The sequence below is a fragment of the Zalophus californianus genome, chromosome 3, assembly GCF_009762305.2.
Source record: "Zalophus californianus isolate mZalCal1 chromosome 3, mZalCal1.pri.v2, whole genome shotgun sequence".
NCBI lineage: Eukaryota > Metazoa > Chordata > Mammalia > Carnivora > Otariidae > Zalophus > Zalophus californianus.
In genome coordinates this window covers 123,611,692-123,623,898 of record NC_045597.1, presented here as the reverse complement: position 1 = coordinate 123,623,898, position 12,207 = coordinate 123,611,692, and the positions used below count along the sequence as shown (strand labels likewise).

The 12,207-nt window shown below is 43.6% G+C and overlaps 1 pseudogene; it reads right to left on the bottom strand.

The window, feature by feature from the left end:
* The window catches only part of LOC113920371, a 56,054-nt pseudogene extending 49,919 nt beyond the window's left edge, over positions 1–6,135 (bottom strand).
* Positions 6,136–12,207: the final 6,072 nt, after the last annotated feature.

Genomic DNA, 12,207 nt, shown 5'->3' with positions numbered 1-12,207 from the left:
TTTCCTACAATGATAGGAAAGAGTAAAATCAAGGGTGGAGGCTCTGCGTGGTGGGAGGCCTGCAAGGAAGGGGCCCCGCCCTCAAGAAGCTGTTCAAGGTGCAGTTGACAAAGGACAAAGGAGGTCCTGGACATGTTGTGGGAGGGCTCCAGATTTTAACCCTCCACCGCCCGTCTCCTAAGTGTTGTGCCCTGGGCTCCTCAGGAGTGATGTACAGACGGGATTGGGCTGCTCTCCCCTGAAATGATTCGGTGTTCATCGTGGCTTGATTGGTCTCAAAGTAATGGCTTTACAAAGACGCGCAATGCCCGGTCCTGCTATTTCCTCAAATTTATGTTCCTTTTTGCTCACTCTTACATGCCCAAATTGGGAACCATAAAAGGCTACTCTTTTTGGCTATCTTTCTGCTGGCCTTGAAGTTCAATCACATAAACCAGACAAAAACACCCCTAAACCTTTTTCCCTAGCATCCATTAAATGTCAAAGCATTTTCTGGGTAACTGAACAAGTTCGAGTTCAAGAGAGGAGACTAGATGTACTGTTCAGCAAAAAGGCATCCTTCTTGGCTGTGTGAGTTTGGGTAAATTACTTAATCTTCCTGAGCCTCAGTGTCTTGGGATGATAATAATACCTGTCTTCTATATTTATTATGGACATTAAATGAGGTGACGAATATATAAAAAGCCATCCAGCATATAATAGCACTTATTAAATGTTAGTTCTCCTTCCTTTTCTGTCTGGGCTTCACTTACTTCACCTATAAAATAGGACTTGCCTCATAAGGATCAAAGGAGAAAATCTACGTGCAGATGCTTTGTAAGCTGTGAAGGGCCACATGTGGTAGTTTTTGTGAAATAGGTCATTATGTTTTCATTGTATTTGAGTCAGTCACTCCTTTGGCTTCAAGATATTCCTTAAAGTCAAAGCAGAACATGCATGAGAAGTTATCTGTAAGTCCCCAAACCTCCATTTTGAAGGGACTAAAATAGAAACTATCAGTGTTATGAGTTTTAAGAGTTAGTAGAAAAAAGAACAGCATTTTAATGGGAGGGGGAAAAATGCCCAAACATCCTTCCAGACAAAAGGACATTTCGAGTACTATCTTCAAAATACAGCTTGACAAGGTACTGGGTTATGAAAATAAATTGTATGTACTTAATCATGTTGTAGAATCTCAGAGACCAGGAGGCTCTCAGGCATTGAGGAATTGGCTCTAAGTTATTTGTTTTGAAATTATCCTCTTAATTCCTGATCACAATAAAATGTTGAAATGGAAATTTCAACTAGATACTAAAATGCCATAGATGTGACACTCCAAGGGAGGCCCCATAACCATAAATAGAATGAAGAAGCAGTTTGGAGACTCTTGCCCCGTTACCCCAGAAGGAGGTGAGCCCCGGAGACTCCTACCAGGGCAGGGACGGGCGGGGAGGGGGGGTTGCCTTGAGAATGGAATGCATTCCATACTTCCTGAGAGTTGTTCAAGCGATTCCTGGATGGGAATCTTTGAAAAACCCACAAAAGCCCCCAAAAGGAAAAGTCAGTTGTGATTAAGCCTTCATCAAGAGACCTGGAAACTTTCCCACTCACATTAGCAAACGGGGGCCCGGAGTATAATAAGGGGGAAGTTGACCACAATCCCGTCCCCTACTGGAGACTTTCCCTGTGAGCAGCCCTAAGTCCATCAGAGTTTTGGTTTTTACATTGATCAGGCATCCTAATCACTGAATAGAAATGGTATGTGTGACCTAAAGGGACCACAAAAAAATTAGTCCCTGAAGACCTGAGAGTGAATCAGTAAGCCACCGGCCTGAGTTTTGGGCAGGGCCACCTCCTGAAGGATCACTAGGGTGTATGTGGGAGTGTGTTTTGATTGTCACAATGATTAGGGAAGAGGGTGCTACTGGCATTTAGAGGGTTAGAGCCTGAGATGCTAAAAATCCTGAAAATTGTCCTCCTTGAAATGCTGACAGTGTCCCCACTGAGACACACTCACAGAAGCAAGGACAGGAGCACCCCTTCCCTGAGCAAATTTTTAAAAAGACAGTGGAAGACAAAAAGTAAAGCATATTTTGATTACATCATAAGTCATAACTCATGCTTCTTCACCATATCCATTTCACTTGGGTTGAAATGATTTTGTGGGCTCTTTGCAGTGACGCGAGAGCTCTTCTCCATGGCCGCTCAGCTCTGTCCTGGCTGCTTGGCTGCGGATCATGGAGTAGGTGAAGGACCCCCAGCCCAGATTAAACCTGCTGTGGTAATTGAAGACTAGGGTTAGTCCTGGGTTTGAGGCAGCGCAGCCGGCCCTGGTGTGGTCAGCGGAACAAAGTCCATGTCCTAATCCCCGAGACATGTGAGTATGCTACCTTGCAAGGCAAAGGGGACTTTGCTGAGGCAATTACTGTGAGATCTTGAGACTTGGAGGTTAACCCAGATTAGTGGGTGGGGACAGCGTATTCACAGGGTTCTTATAAAAGAGAGGCAAGGAGATCAGCATCAGAGAAAGGCAATGTGACAACAGAAGGAGAAGATGGAGGGCTGCATGCAGGTGGCCTCTCGAAACTGGAAGAGGCAAAAAGATGAATTTTAATCTGGAGCCTCCACAAAGGAACACAGCCGTGACAACACCTTGATTTTGACCCATGAGACCCATTTTGAATGTCTGATCTCCAGGACTTGTAAGATAGCTGACCTGTGGGGTTTTGGTTGTTGTTGTTTTAAAGATTTATTTATTTGAGAGAGAGAGAGAGCACAAGTGGGGAGGGCAGAGGGAGAGGGAGAGAGAATCCCAAGCGGACTCTCTGCTGAGTGCAGAGCCCAGCGTGAGGCTCAATCCCAGGACCTCAAGACCACAACCCGAGCTGAAACCCAGAGTGGGACGCTCAACCGACTGGGCCTCCCAGGTGCCCCATGCTGTTGTTTTTAAAGCCACTAAATTTGTGGTAATTTGTTACAGCTGCGGTAGGAAAACCACGCAGCTGGTTTAAAGTGTAATAGAAATCTTCCTACTCAGGAGACCTGTAGATCTGAGTTCTTCCTGAAGAGTCTCCACCCCACAACATACCTCTCCCTCCGATTTTCGAAGATCCCAAGGAGATACAAAAGCCGGTCGGTATCTCCCGCCGGACCCTGTGGACATTTGCAGTCATGTCACATTGCCATGTGATAGAAATGTGTGTGCATTGGGATAAGTGTCCAAAGTAAATAAAAAGGATTTCCATATTATCTGCTGTTTTCATCACTAAAATTTCTCCCTCTCTACATGGATAGTTGAAAACGTAGCCCATTGCATTGGGGATATCAAACTGCGTTGATTTTCACAAGGACTTCCCTCCCCCTACCAATTCCTGGACTGGATCCAGTGCAGCCTCAGGTCTTGTGGAAATCTCAATTAGCAAGGTGAAATAAAAGAGAAAACAGGGGGCACCTGGGTGGTGCAGTCAGTTAAGTGTCGGACTCTTGATTTGGGCTCAGGTCATGATCTCAGGGTCATGAGATTGAGCCCTGCACGGGACTCTGCATTCAGCACCAAGTCTGCTTAAGACTGTCTCTCCCTCTCCCTCTACCCCTTCCCCCATGTGCATGCTCTCTCTCTCTCTCTCTCTCTCTCTCTCTCTCTCTCTCTCTCTGTCTCAAATAAATAGATCTTTAAAAAAATTAGAGAAGATTAGGTGGACATTGTTGCAAAAACAAAAAGAACCTCCTTTACTCAGCAGAGCGGATCCCATTAAGACTATACTTTCAGGGATCATTTCCGTAGTTTGTTACTAAAATGGCAGTCATTACATCACCATTTCCAACATTCTACTACAACCAACTTGAATTTTCCCTCTTTCTTTAGACCATAGGCAAATATTTAGTTGTAAACTTGAAAATAGAATAAAGCCAGACTTTTAGTTTATTTGACAAGGAAAGCTTAGCATCAGGTATTTGAATCATTAAGGAGAAAAGACCAGGCTAATGTGTTGTAAAACTAAAGATTAACCACGAGTCAACACAGATTTGCCTTATGGTCTGCGTTTCACTCATTTCGGTAGGAAAAATATTAATTCACTCAGAATTGGATATCATGCACTGAGTATGGATTCCCTGAGTAGGTCTGTTTTCTCTCAGGAATACTCACTCTGGCACAGGGAAAATGAAAACAAGTCTTACAGAAATCTTTCCTGGGTAGTAATTTTCTCTGGAGACTTAAAAAAGAAAAGAGGCATTTATGCGAACTAAAAACTCTCTGCAACCTCACTGTGGATGTCAAAGGAAAATGCACAGACCAGCGCCCCGGGGAGCTCAGGTCCACCTTTAACTGCCTAAAAACAAAACTTTCAAATGATAATATGTTTCCTTTTGTCAACTGAAAACTTGGAAAGGACAAGTTTATATGTGTGTTTAATAAAAAAAAAAAAAGGAAGCAGCACAGTAGAGTTAATATTGCACATATGAATCCTAATTTCGCTAAAGTCTGACAAACAAGAGAAAAATAATCAATGTTATTAATCAGTGTGTAATTATGTTAGTATTCCATGTAAACTTACTACTCAGTATAACATGCCTACAGGCTTCATCAGATGAAGGTCCAATTATGGAAACCGGGGGCACCTGGCATCTGTTTAGCGTTAGGAGATTCTCTGGCTTTCACTGAAGTTCTGGCACCTGACTCCTCCGTCCCACCACCTCTTTATCCTGGGGACCTTGTCAGCAATCTGGCCCCTTCTCTAGCTCCATTTAGTCACCCACCTTCGTGGCCATAGCCCAAGGCCTGCACGCAGGGGCTCTGACCACACCCTTACAGCCTCTCCCCTACCTCACCAGCTCTCTGACCTTAGGGAGACCTCTTTAACCTAAGACCTCCTTGTTATTCTCGTTGTGGGCACCTTCCGTAGTTAGCTCATCCAGATAAGATCGCTCGGGTACTCCCCTGAAAATCAGAGCCACGTTAGTGCCCTAGGCACTGAAAAAGTTATGGTGCCCTTGTCCTAGATGTAATTCAAAAGCAGAAGGAAGTCCAATTTCTGATTTGTTTCTCATAGTGACTGCTTTAGTGTTTGTTTGTTTTGAAGGGGCAGGAAGGGAGGGGAGTATATTATTTTTTTTAAAGATTTTATGGGGGCGCCTGGGTGGCTCAGTCGTTAAGCGTCTGCCTTCGGCTCAGGTCATGATCCCAGGGTCGCGGGATCGAGCCCCGCATCGGGCTCCCTGCTCCGCGGGAAGCCTGCTTCTCCCTCTCCTACTCTCCCTGCTTGTGTTCCTCCTCTCGCTGTCTCTCTCTGTCAAATAAATAAAATCTTAAAAAAAAAAAAGATTTTATGTATGTGTGTATGTATGTATGTATTTGAGAGAGAGAGTTCGTGCATGAGTTGGGGGGGCAGGGGGCAGAGGGAGAGGGAGAGAGAATCTCAAGCAGACTCTGCGATGAGCAGAGGGAGAGGGAGAGAGAATCTCAAGCAGACTCTGGCCTGCTATAGGGCTCAAGCTCATGACCCTGAGATCATGACCTGAGCTGAAACCAAGAGTTGGATGCTCAACTGACTGAGCCACCCAAGTGCCCCAAGAGGAGAATATTCTTAGAAAAAAAACTTTTTTTTTTTTCATTTCTGGGTGTCCCTGCATTGTCAGCATTCCAAGAATGATTTTAGTCTGCTCACTGGGTCATTAGAATCATTTCCCAAGTATTCTCATCCCCTCTGCACACTGCCCCCCACTACCCAGCCAGGCAACAGCCAAGGCTAGCTCCCTGTGCTCTCACTTGAGCATGCCTTAGAATCTCCTGAGATACATACTCTTACTGCTTGCTGCCCACCTCAGCTCCCACTGGCCGTGTCGACCTCCCGGAGGTCTGCTCTGACCGGGACAGCTCACCCCGAAGCCCTTAGCTACAGGGTGGGCTCATCCCTCACCTCGGTGACTCCGTGGCTTGCAGGCAGCCCTCTCTGCTCTTTTCTCCATCTCCTCCGAGGCCGGAGGGAAATTCTGGTACCCTCTCAGCCTCTTAGAGTCAGAGAGGCTTGTCAAAGGAGAGGCTAACTTGGTCCATCTGTCTCGACTTGTCCTACTAAAGTTGCTACCCGAATACGGCGGCCCAATGCTGGCTTGGAAGACACCTCCTCCCAGGGGTTCAAGAGGGAAGCGGGACATGAGTGACCGCTGCCCACCCCGCCCCCTCCACTTCAGACCTATCTGGGCATTTAGGACTCATTCTCTTATCCAATACTCTTTCTCTCCTCCCTGCTCCTGCCAACCAAATGATCAAACTCTTTCCTTGAGGGAAAACAGCTCTTGCGTCTCATAAAATTCCTTCTCCTATGGGCTCTGTGAAAGCCAGGCTCCTGTTCTAGATATCTAAGAGGGAGTTTTTAAAATACAGAAACACTTTTCTCTCTCAAAAGGGTATCGGCTCTCGGCTCTGAAAGCTTGAATTTCAAAACTATTGTTTCTGCTGGGTTCTTTTCTTTTCTTTTCTTTTTTCATTTAGCAGTCCAAGTACCAGTCAACTTTTATTGGATGTTAATTCTGAATTAGAATATGAAAAGATTCAAGGGTGCCAGGCAAAGGTCATGGTCAGGAATGCCGAAAGTGCCTCCATACTGGGCCCTCTTCAGTGGTACTTGCGGACTGCTGGGTTCTTTTAAAAGGCATGTCCTGGGGGCGCCTGGGTGGCTCAGTTGGTTAAGCGACTGCTTCGGCTCAGGTCATGATCGGAGTCCAGAGATCGAGTTCCGCATCGGGCTCCCTGCTCAGCGAGGAGCCTGCTTCTCCCTCTAACCCTCCCCCCTCTCATGTACTCTCTCTCTCATTCTCACTCTCTCAAAATAAATAAATAAATCTTAAAAAAATAAAATAAAAATAAAAGGCATGTACTGAACATCTCAACTGAGCAATGATTTCGTTGTTATTCTGAACTGTATCTCACCTCCCACTGAAACAAGCTTCAGTGAGTTAAATGGTGTTGGGCTGTAAAAAAATAGGGGAATAAAAAAATACTTCGGGAAATATTAGGAAAAAACAAATGCACACGTACACCCCCCACAGCCATGGGCTGTTAACATTTTGTTTTGGCCTGGACAGCGTTTGAGACATTTAACTACTTGTCAGTATTTTCAGTTGGATGATTTCATCTAAAAAGCTGTATTTGGGTGGCTCAGTTGGTTAAGCATCTGCTTTTGGCTCAGGTCATGATCCCAGGGTTCTGGATCGAGTCCCGCATGGGGCTCCCTGCTCAGTGGGGAGCCTGCTTCTTCCTCTGCCTGCTGCTCCCCCCTGCTTGTGCTCTGTCAAATAGATAAATAAAAACCTTAAAAAAAATAAAAATAAATAAAAAAGCTCTATTTCTGCCTTTTCTTGGAGTCATGGCAACCCTGGGCTGTAGCAGTCACCAGGACCGGGCTGCCCCAGGGGATAACCCTGCCTGCAGTTTCAGCGGTTTGCTGAAACCCCCTAACCCCCCAGGGCTTGATGAGGTTCAGGGTTTCCTGAGCCCAGGACCCCAGCTCCGGAGGGCATTTTAACCTCTGCCCTCAGCAGCGCTTTTCAGTTAGCCTCAAACCTTCTTGTCGTACCTCTTCAGTTATTCCAGAACTTTGTACCTTCCTTAAACGCCTTACTCTCTCCCAAACCCATTCCCCTGCGCTCTCACCAGATGACATATTCTGTTGAGAAAATTGAGGCCAAAATTACCGACTTTTCTGTCTACTGTCCAACCTACAAAGTTTTCTACATCCGTACTGGTCTTGCCTCCACTCTCAGGATGGACAGTCCTCCTCTTGGTCAAAGCAACCTCTTCAGTTACGCTATTTAAAAACCATAATCTTGGGGGATACTAGGTGGCTCAGTTGGTTGAGTGTTTGCCTCTTGACTTCCACTTGGGTCATGATCTCAGGGTCATGAGATTGAGCCCCGAGTCAGGCTCCGCACTCTGCATGGAGTTTGCTTGAGATTTTCTCTCTCTCCCTCTACCCCTCTCCCTACTTGCACGCTCTTTCTCTCTCCCAAAATAATAAATAAAATCTTTAAAAACCATAATGCTGGGGTGCCTGGCTGACTCATTTGGTAGGACATGCAACTCTTAATTTTGGGGTTCTAAGTTCAAGCCCCATGTTGGAAGTGGAGACTGCTTAAAATAAAAAAAGTCCCCCTCCAAAAATGCTGGAGGGGCGCTTGGGTGGCACAGTGGGTTAAGTTGTCCAACTCCTGGTTTCTGCACAGGTCCTGATCTCAGGGGATTGGGATTGTGCCCAGCAGTGGGCTCCACACTCAACATGGAGTCTGCTTGAGATTCTCTCTCCTTCTCCCTCTGCCCCTCCTGCTCGTGTTCTCTCTCTCTCTATCACTTCTCGGCCTTTTGGCTAAGATCAAGTGTCATGATCTCTCTCTCTCTCAAATAAATAAATAAATCTTTAAAAAAAAAACAGGCAAAAAACAAATAAAAACCATAATGTTTCTTATAATTATAGAAATGACATACCCTAGTAACTATTCAACCAAAATTAAAAATAAAACTAATCCCCTCCACAAACCCACAACGATACTATGCCCCCAAAGTAAATATTGTTAAATTAGTGTTGAATAAATGGCAGGTATCCTCCTGATATGCACATACTCATACACACACAGATACAACCCCATATAAAGCTAAACGTACATGTACACACATAATTCTATTGTGTTTTTCCAACCCTGTGATTGTGTATTGTCATGCAATTTGTCTTTTTTCTACTTAACAGCGATTGTGAATGGCTTTATGTGTTAGTGCAGGTAACACAACCTCGAGGGCTGCATAATGTTCCATGGTGTGAGCATGACATATTTATTAAAACCTTTTCAAAAATTACAGAAGCAGTGCATGCTTACTAAAAATGACCCAAATTATACAGAAGTGTAAAAAGTGCAAGATTCTTCCCGTCCCATACTCCTCCATACCCACTCTCCCAGAGGTAATTATTATTAGCAGTTTACTGGGAATCTTTACAAACTTTTAAAAAAAGAAGTCAGCTGTATTGAAGTGTAATTCATACGCAGTAAAGTTTACCCTGTGTAGTGTATAAATGCATGCGGTTGTAGAACCAATACCACAACTGAGTTATGGAACGTTTCCATCACAACAAATATTTCTCTTCTGTCCCTTTACAGTGACCTCCTTCCCCACCTCCAGCCCTGGCAACCCCTGGTCTGTTTTCTGTTCCTACAGTTTTGTTTTTTCAAGAGGGCCGTATAAATGGAATTACACTGCATGTAGCCTTTTGAGTGTGGCTCCTTTCGCTTAGCATAATACATCTGAGATTCCCCCATATTGATGTGTTCTCAAACCTTTATTTTGTCTAGTACATAGAAACAGTTTTTGTTTCCAAAAATGGATCATGCTATACCTAGAACTTAGATATATACATATACATATACATAAATAAACATAAATGTATATATATATATTTTTTTTGTTTGTTTTACTTAAATGTTATAACCCAACTTCACATAATTAAATCTAGAACTAACTCTTCCTTTCTCATAGCTTCCCAGTATTCCATCATATATTTGCTACGTAATGTATTTCTCTGTTCTTCTCTCAACGGACAATCATGTCACATCCAAATTTTCACCATTTCAGGCAAGTATAAAAATATGTACCAGTAAAACGCATACTTACCCATAATTTCTTGTGTATGTATAGAGGTATTTCTCTAAGACAGATTTTTAGAAGTGGAACTGTTAAGTCAAAAGTCAGGTACATTAAAATTTTAATAGACACTTCCAAATTGCTCTCTCAAACTATTGTATATATTTAAATTCCATCAGCCCTGTTTGGGAGTATCTTTTTCCCCATAACCTCGTCAACAACAGATATTAACCCTTCTAATTTTTGTTGCTCATATTGGCAAAATGATGGTATTACTGCCTATCTCTCATCCCTAATGAGATAGATCATTAAATATACAGTTATTAACTATTTGACTTTGTCTTCTATGAAATGCCAGTTTATCGCTTTTGTCCATTTTTCTATTAGGTTGTCATTTTTATTTTATTTATTTATTAAAAAGATTTATTTATTTATTTATTATTTTTTAAAAGATTTTATTTATTTATTTGAGAGAGAGAGAGAATGAGAGATAGAGAGCACGAGAGGGAAGAGGGTCAGAGGGAGAAGCAGACTCCCTGCTGAGCAGGGAGCCTGATGTGGGACTTGATCCCGGGACTCCAGGATCACGACCTGAGCCGAAGGCAGTCACTTAACCAACTGAGCCACCCAGGTGCCCAAGATTTATTTATTTTTTTAGAGAGAGAGAGAGAGCGAGTGAGGGGAGGGACAGAGGGGGACAGAGAGAGGGAGAGAGAGAGAATCTCAAGCAGACTCCCTGCTGAGTGTGGAGCCCAACACAAGGCTCCATCTCAAAATCCTGAGATCATGACCTGAGTCAAAACCGAGAGTCTGATGCCTAACTGAAACGGGGTGCCTGGGTGGCTCAATCAGTTAAGTGTCTGACTCTTGATTTCAGCTCATGTCATGATTTCAGGATTGTGAGATCAAGTCCTGTGTAGGGCTCTGCGCTTGGCATGGAGCCTATATAAGATTCTCTGTCTCCCTCTCTCTCTGCCCTCCCTACCCCCTCCTCGCTCACTCGCTCTGTCTCTCTAAAAAAAAAAGAGAGAGAGAGAGAGAATTTGAAGGAATTCTTTATATATTAGGTAGACTAGAAATGTTTTTTCTAATCTACTTGTTTATGGGGTTTATAGAAGCTGTTTATTTTGTTATCAATTATGTAACACCTTTCTTTATGATGTCTGGATCGTATCATATATAGGGAAATCTTTCCACCCCAGGATTTTAAAGCTATTCTCAACTCCAGAGTTTACTAATTCTTTCCTGATAGACATGTAAATTGTTTCAAATTCCCTATTATAAGCAACACTGTCTTGAACACCATTGTACATATATCTTTGCCTTTGAAGAATCTTGTGATCTTGTATATTTTTTCCTCCTATGTGAGCATCTTTATAAGTTTTTTGGTAAGATTTCTTTTTGTAAGATAAATTTCTAGAGGCTGGATCAAAGGTTAGGCTTATTTCAAATTTTATTTATCTGTGCTCTTGGAGTCCACATCCATCAGACTATTTTGGGACCTTGTTCCATCAGGTGTTCCCTCTCTTACATAAATCTTTAGCATCCCTCAATCTATGGGCTCTTTCTTTTCAACCTACAAGTATGCTCCGGACTCACACTTTCCTAGAAACAAAGCAAAATAAAACAAAATAACTTCTTTTGAGTTTGCGTTTTCTTTTTCTAGTGGCCATCATATCTCTTTTCTTCTTTTTTAAAAATATTTTATTTATTTTATTTGACAGAAAGACACAGAGAGAGAGGGAACACAAGGAGGGGGAGTGGGAGAGGGAGAAGCAGGCTTCCCACCACGCAGGGAGCCCGATGTGGGGCTCGATCCCAGGACCCTGAGATCAGGACCTGAGCCGAAGGCAGAGGCTTAACGACTGAGCCACCCAGGCACCCTATATCTCTTTTCTTCTTAGCCAACTTGTTGACAAGGTGGTCCACCCTTCCTCATTGTCCATTCGTACTGCCCACTGCCATCTGTTTTCCACCCCTTGTACTCCACTGACACTGCCGTAGAATGGAGACCTAGGGACCTCCAGGTGGTTTTCCCAATTTCACTCCCTCCTCCCTGTTACTCGCCAATTTCTGTCTCCATGACACCAGCTCTTTCCTGGTACTCACCCTCTTGGTCAGACTTCTTTCTCCATCTCCTTTGAGTTCCTTCTACCAAGGCTCACTCTCTTAACTTTGGTGTTCCCACTGTTCTGTTCTTGATCCAATGCTCTTCTTTCCATACACAGGTCTACCCCATTGATTGTATGTATGTACTCTCATTAACTTAATGCCAACCACACATGTAGGCTGAATAATGTCCCCTGACTATATCCAGGTCCTGATCTTTGGAGACTGTGAATGTTACCTTATTTGACAAAAGGGGTTTTGCAGATGTGAGTAAGTTAAGGGTCTTAAGATGGGGAGACTGTAATCACAAGTGTCCTTATAAAAGGGACACAGAGGGAGACTTGACTATAGAAGAAGCAAGCAAGATTCTACAATGCTGGCTTTGAGGATGAAAGAGGGGCCACAAGCTAAGGAATGTAGTTGGCTTCTAGAAGCAGGAAAAGGTAGGGAAAATTCTCTCCTAGAGCCCTCCAGAAGGAACTAGCCTTACT